Genomic DNA, 13,033 nt, shown 5'->3' with positions numbered 1-13,033 from the left:
GTCTTTCTACTTGCTTGCTGCTCTTAATGAATCTAAGTCTACTCACTACAGACTATTGCATACTTCTACTTCAAGGTATATTATTTTCCCTTAACTTATGGATACATGTGCCCATGTGCCCTATCTCATGGGTCCCAGTCTATATCTAGGTTCTTAAACTTTGACAGGAAGTGTACCATTTGAAATGGAACTAGGGAGTCCCATGAGCTAGGAAAGGTCTCACCAGAGTATTGGAACTAGAGGGTTGACGTCCAAGGTGTGGCATCTGTGGACACAGTCTGAAGTGGAACATACTGAGGTGGTATTGAATGCATTTATTTGATTGAGGTCAGCAGATGCAGTATCAAATGGTAGGGATTAAGAGAAGCATGAAGAAAAACAAGCAAAGCTCCAGATATTCCAGGACTGGGAGAAATATGAACAGATCATTTAGGCAGAGAATCAATAAAGAAACAAGAGAATTAATTGAAGGGATAGATAGACTAGATCTCATGGACATTTTCAGAGTTCTATACCCCAAGAAAGTGGAATACACATTCTTTTTGAGTCTACATGGTGTATATTCAAGGATAGATCATATGCTAGGCCACAAAAATAGTATCAACAAATTCAAAAGCATTGAAATCATTCCAAGCATTTTCTCAGACCACAGTGGAATTAAACTAACACTTGACAACAAACAGAAAACTTATGAAGTCCCAAATATGGAAACTCAACAACACACTGCTTAACAACCACTGGGTCAAAGAGGAACTCAAGGAAGATATTCAAATGTTCCTAGAATCAAATGCAAATGAAAAAATGAGCTATCAAATATTTGGGACACAGCTAAAGCAGTACTTAGAGGAAAACAAAGCCATACAAGCACACATTAGGAAACAAACAAACAAAAAACTCAAGTAAACAACCTGAATGCACACCTTAAATGTTATTTTAAGGAACAGAAGACTAAAGTAATGCTATCAATCAACTTAAAGTAATTGACATTTATAAAAAAAAAAAAACATACCACTGAACTACAGGGTGGTATGCATACTTATTTCAATTTCATTATGATTTTATTGAAGAAATGCTGATTTTTACTAAATTCACATTTCCCAAAGATAGGTATCAATGCATACCCCCTTCCACCAAACCATCATCCTGGTCCATTATAGGACCTTAGATCCTCAACTTCATCTTAGTGTCCTTCCTTTCCTCCCTTTCTCCCTCCCTCTGAGTCCCAGGATCTGCTACAATAAATCACAATCTTTTGAGTTGTTACCTTGTATTGATCCTTGCTTTGTTTCTTAGAATCTATCTATGAGTGAAATCAAATGGTATTCATCCTTTCTGACTTTTGCTCAAATGATTCCCTCTGGTTCCATCCATGTTATAGCAAAAGACATTCCATCATCTCTCATAGTTGTACAGTGCTCCATTATATACATATACATACCATACATTTTTTAATCATTCATCTGCTTTTGGACATTTGAATTATTCCAGTTTTTGGTTGTTGCAAATAGTGCTGACATGAATATAGATACATATGTATCTCTTCAGATAAGTGATTTAATATTCTTTGAGTATATATCTAGGAGACAATTTGCCAGGTTATATGGTGTGTTCATTTTAATATTAATATTTTAATATTTTCAAGACAATCCAGACAATTTTCCACAAGGGACAGACCAATTTACATTGGCACTGAAATTGTAAAAGGATTCCTCACTAGTGATTTTTTTCTGTCCATTTTCTTGTAGATTATTGTCACAGGGGTAAGGTGTTAGTTCATTGTTCTTGGTTTACGTTTCTCTGATAATAATTTTGACTTTTTTCATATACCTTGCTATGCAACTCCAGGCCCAAATAACAACCTGGAGTAAAAGAAGAGACTCATATATCATGTAGTGAGTAACTCTGCCTGAAGTGATTTTATCTGGGAATGCTTCCCACAGACAAAGAAGTCCAGTATGCAGTGCTGATCTAATTGTGGGCTCTTTTTACTGACGCTTAGTACAATTACATAGTAGAAAGTAAATTAGCCAAGTATACCACTATTTTCTTGGCCAGTCATCTGTTGTTAAACAACTGGGTTGCTTCCAAATTTGGGCTATTATAAATTATGCTGCTGTGAGCATAGTCATGCATTGATCTCTTCTAATAGGTGTTTTTGTATCCTCTCCTATGAAAAGAATTGCTGGGTCATAGAGTAGATCTATTTCTATTGTTCTGAGAAATCTCCAGATTGATTTCCATAGGGGTTGGGGCAATTTACATTCCCACCAGCAGTGCAGAAGTGTGCCTCCCCACCCACCCACACACACACACACACACACACATCCTCTCCAACATTTGCTGTTTCTGTCTTTTCTTAGTGGATGATTCTCTCACAGATGTAAAGTGGTATCTCTTTGTTTTCTTTATTTGCATTTTTCTGATAATCAATGACTTTGAGCAATTTCTCATGTGTCTGTTGGCCCTCTGGATCTTTTCTTTGGTGATGCTTCTGTCCATATCCTATAGTCTTTGTCTTAAATTATTTTTATTATCTTTATTTATTGGATAGAGACAGCAAGAAATTGAGAGGGGAGGGGAAGGTAGAGAGGGAGAAACAGAGAAATGCCTGCAGTAATGCTTCACCACTTGAGAAACTTTCCCCCTGTAGGTGGGAACTGGGGTTTGAACTTCACTCAACAGGGTGCACCACTACCCAGCCCTATGTCCTATTTTCTATTGTTTTTTTTTTCTTTTTCTTGCTAAGTTTACTGAGCTCTTTGTGTATTTTCGTTATTAGTCCTTAATCTGAAGTATGTTGCATAAAGATCTTTCATTCTGTAGGGTGATTTTCTGTTTGGGTGATGTAAGCTTTTGCTTTTTTGTTTCAGTTTGATGTAGTACCATTGGTTTTTGTTTTCTTTGCTTCTGGACTTCTTCTTTGAATAAACTGACATTTCCAAAGTATAGATCATGAAGTGTTCTGCCAATATTTTCCTCTATGTATCTGACAGTTTCTGATCTAATAATGCCCATGCCTTTGATCCACTTGGAGTTGACTTTTACATACAGTGATATGTGGTGATTTAATTTCATCTTTTAATATGTTTCAACCTAATTTTCCCCAACACCATTTGTTGAAGAGACTCTTTTTTCTCCATTTAATGTTTTTGGCCTCCTTATCAAAAACTAGTTGTCCACAGATGAGCTCTCAGTTCTATTCCACTAGTCTGTGTATCTATATTGGTTCCAGTACCAAGTGGTTTTGTATGAAACAACTATACACACACACACACACACACACACACACACACACACATTTAGGCTTATTTCTAGACTCAATTCTACTACATCAATCGGAGTGACTTTTGTGTGTGTGTGTGTGTGTGTGTGTGTCCTGGTACCACACAACTGTGATTTATTTAGCTTGTAATATCATTGTAAGTCATGAAATGTGATGCTTCCAATCTTGTTCTTTCTTTTTCTCAGAATTTCTCTGGCAGTCTTGAATGTTTTGTGGTGCCAGATAAACTTCTATACCACTTATTGAATAAATTTAATGATATTCATAGGAACTTTCACAGCTATCACATTGAATCTGTGTATTGCTTTGGGTAGTATAGTTATTTTTAATGATGTTAATTCTTTCAATCCATGAACATGGGATGTCTTCTAATTATATTGTGAATTTTTTTAAATTTCATTTTGTTGTTTACCTTCTTTATTAAATTTATTATATATATTTTATTTCTTTTGATGCTAGTGTGAATTGGAATGCCTTCTTGATTTCTTCTAGCTTACTACTTGGATATGCACACTTTTAAAGCCATAGTGTAGGATTTATCAAGAGAAATTGTATTCCAGGTATTTATCAAAAAAGACAGAAACAACAATTGATGGTGAGGATGTGGAGAAACGGGAACACTTTTACAATTTTGTTGGGAATGTAAATTGGTACAATTTCTGTAGCAAATAGTCTGAAATTCCTCAAAAACATTAGAAATGAATCTTCTATATGATCCAGCAATTCCTCTTTTATGTAGCTATCCAAAGAACACAAAAACACCCAGAGAGATCTATACAGCCTTGTTTATGATTGCACTATTTATGGTAGCCATAAATTGAAAACAACTCAAGTGCCCAATGACAAATGAACAGTTAAGGATACTGTGGCATGTAGACACAATACAATACTACTTAGCAACAGGAACAATGATATGTTCTCTTTTGCCACAGTATAAATAGAACAGGAGAGAATCAAGTTAAGCAAGAAAAGTCAGGAGATGAATTCCAGATGATCTCATACATACATGGGTGCTAAGAAACAAAGGAATATTGCAGAAGGAAACATTAATAGGCTGTGTAGTCTCCTAGAGCATATGGGAGGGTGGTAGGGGAAGTTAAGTGGGGCTGGGGATACAGTGCCCTTCAGAGGAGGAAGATAAGTTTGTTGTAGAGGATGGCATGCTGACACACATTTTGGGAAGAGGTGAAAATGTATCCTCATGATAGCAACCCCATGAATCAATATTTCTCAATAAAGTGGTAAAAATATCAATAAATATAAAAATATTCAGCTCATATCAAGCCTATTCTCTGAGCGATAAATGCAATCAATGTCAAAAGGAAGCATAAGAAAAAAACTGTATCTGAAAATTAAATAGCCCAAGGAAAAAAGAGGCAAGAGTAATAGAAATGGGAAAGGTTTTTTTTAAAAAAAATATTTATTTATTTATTTATTCCCTTTTGTTGCCCTTGTTGTTTTATTGTTGTAGTTACTGATGTCGTCATTGTTGGATAGGACAGAGAGAAATGGAGAGAGGAGGGGAAGACAGAGAAGGGGAGAGAAAGACAGACACCTGCAGACCTGCTCCACCACTTGTGAAACTACTCCCCTGCAGGCAGGGAGCCGGGGGCTTGATCCAGGATTCTTACTCTGGTCCTTGCACTTTGCACCACGCCATGTGCACTTAACCTGCTGCGCTACCGCCCGACTCCCAAGTTTTTTTTTTTTTAATCCAAATGAAGATGAAAATATAACATCAAAATTTATGAGGCACAGATAAATCAGTATTTATAGAAAAATTTACATCAAGCACTTATATTATAAAAGAAAGCATGTCTAAGACAGGTCTGAACAGGTAACAGCTTACATCCAGCACAAGAGGATCTACATAGATGGAGCTATAAAGACTGGGCAGAAGAGAAGGAAAGGGGGGTTGGGGGGAATTTAGTCCTCCATAAGTGATTTCTCAGTATAGGATGTTGAAGAGGGGGAAAGAAACTCTCTCTAGTAGAGGGGACCTCCCATCAAATCCCAGAGCCCAGTCATAAGAAAAGTCCTTGTAATCTAACTATACTGATTCCATATCTCAATTTCAGAAGAGCTCAAGACGCTGTCTCCCAAGAACCAGTGCCACAGTCTGAGATTCCCAATAGTTCAGTGATTTTCATTGCAGAAGAGCTGGAGTATGCTGCTAATCCTTATTTGGTGAACAGGGTTGATCCCTTCTGCATTGTTAAATACTTCTGAGAAAAAAAGGAACAATTTAGTGGTATCACACTTTCCAAAGCAATAGTAATGAAAACAGGGTGGTACTGGAATAAAAATGGACATTTGAATCAATAGAGGAGGATGGAAAGCCCAGAAATGAGCTCACACATATACAACCATCTAATACAATGACAAAGGGTCAAAAACCACTGAATAAGTTAAAGAAGGTCTCTTCAACAAATGATTCTGGGAAAATTCAGCAGCCACATGTGGAAAACTGAAACTGGACCACCATCTAACACTTAAACATCAATTTGAAAGGACATAGGCATCTCTGTTACATAATTGCAATATTCACAATAGCCAGAGAGTATAATGCCCATCAAAAGATAGATGACTATCTGAAAAAGTTATGGGATAAATATTCCATGTAATACTACTCTGCAATCAAAATGGATGATATTATGTCCTGTGACATAAAATGGATGGAACTAGAGGTAATTATTCTTAGTAACTTATGTAAAAACGAAAGAAAGAAAGAAAGAAAGAAAGAAGAAAGAAATACTTCTACTAGGTGGTTTTACTCTTATGTGGAATCTAAAGATTGAATATACATGAACTTTCAAAAAAAGTTATTAGAAATATTTTATCAATTTAAGCCCAATGTCCGAATTCAATTTACAAGTTTGAAACCTTAAACATTTCCAATAACAGCTTTTTAAAAAAAATACTAAATCACCTATAATCTTAGACCAGGTAGATCAGAAGAAATTAGTCCTGTCACTATCTAAGGTGTAGTTATTTGTAAATGACACAAAATATGGTGAGGTCAAGTATGGTACAATAAATCCTGACCATTGGGATTTTTAAAGTAAACCAAGCTCCAAAATAACTTGGCTATAATAATAATTATCTATTGTTGTTAAACTCTACGACATCAAGGAACTCTCTTCATTCTCTTTAAAATCCGTATTTCTCCCAGTCCTGGAACCTCTGGGACTTTGCTTGTATTATTTATTTATTTATTTATTGCCTCCAGGGTTATTGCTGAGGCTCCGTGTCTGCAGTATTAATTCACTGCTCCTTGAGGCCATTTTTCCCTTTTGTTGCCCTTGTTATTTATCGTCGTTGTTGCTTTTATTATAGTTGTTATTGCTGCTGTTGTTGTTGGATAGAACAGAGAGAAATCAAGAGTGGAAGGGAGGAGAGAGAGGGGGAGAGAAAGATAGATACTTGCAGACCTGCTTCACAGTTTGTGAAACGACGCCCTTGCAGGTGGGCAGCTGGGGATTGAACCCCGGTCCTTGCACTTTGCTCCACGTGCACTTAGCCCACTGCGATACCGTCTGACCCCCTAATCTATCTTTCTAACTCAATTCTCAACTCTGACACTATCTTCCCAGACAATAATTTTAGTCCACCCACATGTTAGCTATAGGGCCAGGCAAATGGACCACATGGAACATAGCTAAAATAGACTTCTTAGCTTCTTCCCATATGAAGACCTCTAGTTTCATTTGTCCTTTTCCTACCTTTGTATGCCTGTTCATTGAACAATTTCCTTTATAACTTACTACCTTTCAGCCACCAAGTTGCAGATGCTACCATGACTCTATCCTGACCTCTCTGGGTAGATGACTTCACCAATGTGTCTGGAACCTCACCTCCCCAGACCTTAATTCCATCAGGGAAAGATAGAAACAGGCTGAGGGTATGGATCGACCTATCAACATCCAAGTCCAGCAGAGAAGCAATTACAGAAGCCACACCTTCCACCTTCTGTACCCCATAAAGAATTTTGGTCTGCTGAGGAGATAGCATAATGGTTATGTGAGAATTTTGGTCCATACTTCCAGAGAGAGAACCCTCCAATGGAGGGGATTGGACGCAGACTTCTGGTAGTGGGAACTGTGTGGAATTGAACCTCTCTTGTCTTATAATCTTGTTAATCATTATTAAATCACTAATACAAATTATTTAAAGAAATCAGAAGCAAGTAAATTGTTTATAAGACTTGTGATAACTATGGTGCTTATCTTTGGGAGGTGGGAGGGTGGGAATACAGAACTTTGGTGGTGAGGGTGGTGTACAACTATACACTGTAATCTGACAATATGGTAACCTACTATTATTCACAAGTAAAAAATTAAAAAAAAAAAGAATGGAGGCATCATGCTTCCTGACTTTCAATTATGTTACTAGCATATTATAATCAAAATAATGTGGTACTGTATATACTTTAATCTGGAATATGCTTGAAAATTCATAAATAATCCTTTACACACATGGACAGTTAATTTATGACAAGAGAATGCAAACATTATGCTGAGAAAGGATAGTCTTGTCAATAAAGCATATTAGGGAAATTGGACAAGACCACATTTCACATTGCACCAAGTGGATCGAAGACTGATCTTGGGGCCAGGAGGTGGCGCACCTGGTTAAGCGTTCACATTACAGTGAGCAAGGACCTAGGTTTAAGCCCCTGGTCCCCACATGCAGGGGGAAAGCTTCATGAGTGGTGAAGCGGGGCTGCAGGTGTCTGTCTTTCTCCCTCCCTATCTCCTTCTCCCCTCTCAAATCCTCTCTGTCTCTATCCAATAATAAATAAATAAATATTTTTTTAAAAAGACTGATCTTAGATCAGAACCATAAAATACATAGAAAAGGGGGGTTGGGCGGTAGCAGAGCGGGTTAAGTGCACACAATGCGAAGCATAAGGACCAGCCTAAGGATACTGGTTTGAGCCCCCAGCTGCCCACCTGCAGGTGTCTGCAGGTGTCTTTTTCTCCTCCTCACTGTTTTCCCCTCCTCTCTCAATTTCTCTCTGTCCTATGCAACAACAACAACAGTATAACAACAATAACAACCACAACAAGGGCAACAAAAAATGGGAAAAAGAGCCTCCAGGAGCAGTGGATTCATAGTGCTGGCACAGAGTCCCAGAGATAAGCCTGGAGGAAAAAAAAATATATATATATATATATCAGAATTGACAGAAAACTTTGTTTGCTTTGGATATTTCTTTTTATTTTTTTCCTCCAGGGTTATTGCTGGGCTCGGTGCCTTCACCATGAATTCACCGCTCCTGGAGGCCATTTTTCCCCCTTTTGTTGCTCTTGTTGTTGTAGCCTCAATGTGGTTATTATTATTGCCATTGTTGATGTTGTTCGTTGTTGGATAGGACAGAGAGAAATGGAGAGAGGAAGGGAAGACAGAGGGGGGAGAGAAAGACAGACACCTGCAGACCTGCTTCACCATCTGTGAAGCGACTCCCCTGCAGGTGGGGAACCGGGGGCTCAAACCGGGATCCTTACGCTGGTCCTTGCACTTTGCGCCAAATGCGCCTAACCCACTGCGCTACCGCCCGACCCCCTGGATATTTCTTTTTTTTTTTTTGTAATTTTATTTATTTATCTTCCTTTTTGTTGCCCTTGTTGTCTTTTTATTGTTGTTGTAGTTGATGTTGTCGTTGCTGGATAGGACAGAGAGAAATGGAGAGAGGAGGGGAAGACAGAGAGGAGGAGAGAAAGACAGACACCTGCAGATCTGCTTCACTGCCTGTGAGGCGACTCCCCTGCAGGTGGGGACCCGGGGGCTCCAACTGGGATCCTCATGCCGGTCCTTGCGCTTAGCGCCACCTGAGCTTAACCCGCTGCACTACCGCACGGCTCCCTGGATATTTCTTAAGACTTGAATTCAGCATTAAGGAAAAATAAACTAATAGAACAACATCAAAAGAAACTATAATAAAAAACACAGTCACTTTACCTGCCCTATATCAGAAAAAAGACTTTAACAAAAATTTACAAAGTGCTCAGAAGAAAATTAAGTTACTTGGTTGCCTTTTTATTTGATGGGCAATTAATTTTTAATATTTTATGTGTATTTTTATTTTATAGGACAGAGATAAATTGAGATGGGAAGGGGTGATATACAGGAAGACAGAGAGACAGAGAGAGAGAGAGAAAGAGAGAGACTGGAAGAGAGAGACTTGCAGCTCTGCTTCACCACTTCTAAAGCTTCCTATCTGCATGCAGGGACAAGGGCTTGAACCTGGCACACTGTAACCGGTATACTCAACCAAGTATGCCATCACCCAGCTTGATGGGGAATTTCTTTCAATGTATAGGAGCTTTTCAGTCTGACATAGTCCTGCCTGCTTATGTTTACTTTAGTTTCCCCAAGTGCATGGGGTTTAGTCTCCAAATACAACTTTGATCTTAAGGTCCTGGAATATTCCTCCTGTGCTTTTCTTTATATTATTTTTAAAAAGATTTTATTTATTTATTAATGAGAAAGATAGGAGAGAGAAAGAACCAGACATCATTCTGGCAAATGTGCTGCCAGGGATCGAAATCAGGACCTCATGCTTGAAAGTCCAAAGCTTTATCACTGCGCCACCTCCCTGACCACTCCTTTAAGTTATTTTATAGTTTCAGGTCTAACATCTTTAATGGATTTTGAATTTATGTTGGTTCATGGTGTGAACTGATGGTCTAGTTTCATTCTTCTACCTATGACTACCTAGTTATCCCAACACCATTTATTAAAGAGGCCTTCTTTCCCCCATTGAATGACTTTGGATCCTTTATGATATATTATATTTCCAAATATATGTTTATTTTTCGTTTTTCTATTCTGTTCCATGGTCTGTTTTTGTTCCAATGATCCTGAAATATGATGAAAATTTTGTAAAGACAATGTTAAAAAGTCACTGATAAAATGTTGAAATATTGTAATTAAAAAATAAAACCTTTGGTACAGCTTTAGTCAGGGTCTAAACAAATGGGGAGTTTTATTATATTACAGTTACTTAGGTACAACAAAATAGGCAAAGGGGCAAATATTGGCTAGTCATTATGGCTGGGGCCCATGAGTCCTTAAATTAGTAATCAAAGCTCAGCTCCATGTATACAGGTCCCAGGAGAAGCAGCAGGGCAGATACCTGGGGAGGAGAGCAAGCACCGAGAGTGAGCAGGAAAAGAAAACTATTTCTGACAGCCACCTGTTTAAAAAACCCCGACACACTCACACTCACATTCCCTTTTGGGTTTGTGTAAGTCAACGGTATGCCTGTCAGCCTGACGTCAGCCATATGATAATTATGTCTGTGTCTCAACACTGAACAATAAAAAGAAATCCAAAAGTACTATGGAGAGTGGGGAGAGGATAGTAACAGACTTTTTTTTGGTTTGTTTTTTTACTTTTTTTTTCATTTTATTGGGGTTTACTGTACATGCATTGATACATGGATACAATTTCCCGAGATAGATGTTTGCAAAATATTCTCATCATCAACTTAGGACCACAACCACAACCACAATCCCCCCAGGCCCTTCTTTTCCCACTCTCTCCCCAACAGCTCTTTGCTTTGGTGCAGTACACCAGGCCCAGCCCAAGTTTTACTTTGTGTTGAACTGTTGTCCCTGTCTCTCAAGTTCTGCCCATGAATGAGTCACTTGCCTGTGAGTAAGGTCATCCTTTTCTTTATCACTCAGCCCAACCAACACTATTCCTTCAAGCTCAATTCAAGGTTAAGAATGATGGGGAGTGTTTTATTCTGTATATTTTAGAGTTTCTGACATCAGCTCTTTGATCCATTTTCAATCTAATTTTTGTGGTGTATGTTAATTAGTGGTGGTCTGGTTTCACTTTTGTACATATGGCTGTCCCAGCAACATTTTTTTAAAGATAGTTCTCTTTTTAAAATTTTTAAAAATATTTATTTATGCAGCTATCAAGAACAATGAACCCATCTTCTCTGACCCATCTTGGACAGAGCTAGAAGGAATTATGTTAAGTGAGCTAAGTCAGGAAGATAAAGATGAGTATGGGATGATCCCACTCATCAACAGAAGTTGAGTAAGAAGATCTGAAAGGGAAACTAAAAGCAGGACCTCACCAAATTGTAAGTAGGGCACCAAAGTAAAAACCCTGTGGTGAGGGGTAGACATGCAGCTTCCTGGGCCAGTGGGGGGTGTGAGTGGGTGGGAGGGATGGGTCACAGTCTTTGGGTGGTGGGAATGGTGTTTATGTACACTCCTAGCAAAATGTAGACATATAAATCACTAGTTAATTAATTTGAGAGGGGGAAAATCAATTGTATGTCTCAAAGTTTTTCAAAACACAAACTGAATTTTTTAATATATAGGCTGTGTATTTGATATATGGACTCTCTCAAAAGCCTAGACCAAGTAGATCAGAAGCATCCAATAGCACAGCTATATACAAGATACTGGGTACTGTACAGCAAATCCTAACAAAAGGACTTTTCAAAGTTAACCCAATTACCAAATAATGTGATGATAACATTAATTATCGATTGTCTTTTTGAACCCTAAGACAGCAGGAACCTCACATCTCCACTATAGAGCCCCTACTTCCACCAGTCCTGGAACTCTTGGATAGGGCCCACTTTCCCGTATGCTTCTACCAATCCATATCAAATAATATTGCATCTGCCGATCACAACCTAACCAATGCAATGATTGCCACCTCAACATGCTTCACTTCAGACTGTGTCCAGAGACTTCACATGTGGAATGACAACCCTTCAGCTTCATTACTTGGGTGAGACCTTTCCTTTCATAGTATACTCTAATTTCATCTCAGGTGTTTCAATTTCTAACAAAGTCCCAATACCTAGATATACACCAGTTTCTGTGAGAGAGAGAGCATATCTTCACACGCATCTATAAACTACTGCAAAATATATACCTGAAAGCAGAAGTACACTAGAGTTTGCAGTCAGTACCTCCCTAACACTTCCTCTCCACTATTCCAAGCTTTGGGTCCATGATTGCTCAACAATTTGTTTGGCTTCGTATGTTAACTCTCTTTTCAGCCACCAGGTTCCAGATGCCATCAGGATGCTGGCCAGGCTTCCCTGGATTGAAGACCCCACCAATATGTCCTGGAGCTCAGCTTCCCCAGAGACACACCCTACTAGGGAAAGAGAGAGGCAGACTGGGAGTATGGACCGACCAGTCAACGCCCATGTTCAGCGGGGAAGCAATTACAGAAGCCAGACCTTCTACCTTCTGCAACCCACAATGACCCTGGGTCCATGCTCCCAGAGGGATGGAGAAGGGGAAAGCTATCAGGGGAGGGGTGGGAAATGGAGATTGGGTGGTGGGAATTGTGTGGAGTTGTACCCCTCCTACCCTATGGTTTTGTTAATCCTTTCTTAAATAAAAAATAAAAATAAAAATAAATAAATAAAAAATAAATAAATAAAAATATTTATTCCCTTTTGTTGTCCTTACTGTTTAATTGTTGTCATTATTATTGTTGTTATTCATGTCATTGTTGTTGGATAGGACAGAGAGAAATGGAGAGGGGAGGGGAAAACAGAGAGGGAGAGAGAAAGCTAGACACCTGCAGACCTGCTTCACCGCCTTTGAAGCGACTCCCCTGCAGGTGGGGAGCCGGCGCTCGAACCAGGATCCTTACACCACTCCTTGTGCTTTGTGCCACCTGCGATTAACATGCTGTGTTACCACCCGACTCCCGCCCAGCAACATTTTTAACAGACTCTACCAAGAAAGTCATTCAGAT

The 13,033-nt window shown here is 38.8% G+C and overlaps 1 protein-coding gene across 5 annotated transcripts in view; it reads right to left on the bottom strand.

The window, feature by feature from the left end:
* The window catches only part of ZDHHC15 (zinc finger DHHC-type palmitoyltransferase 15), a 394,441-nt gene that overhangs the window by 291,237 nt on the left and 90,171 nt on the right, over positions 1–13,033 (bottom strand). Inside the window, exon 12 of one of the 5 annotated variants that reach the window (XM_060183153.1) lies at positions 10,238–10,421. The exons of the other annotated variants lie outside the window; for them this stretch is intronic. The gene's annotated coding sequence lies outside the window, so the exon portion shown is untranslated. Of the gene's footprint in view, positions 1–10,237; positions 10,422–13,033 lie in introns of those variants that run through there. 5 annotated transcript variants of the gene reach the window in all.

This window comes from Erinaceus europaeus, chromosome X (genome assembly GCF_950295315.1).
Source record: "Erinaceus europaeus chromosome X, mEriEur2.1, whole genome shotgun sequence".
Taxonomy (NCBI): Eukaryota; Metazoa; Chordata; class Mammalia; order Eulipotyphla; family Erinaceidae; genus Erinaceus; species Erinaceus europaeus.
The sequence above is the reverse complement of the archived record's forward strand: the minus strand, read 5'-3'. Positions and strand labels throughout refer to the sequence as shown.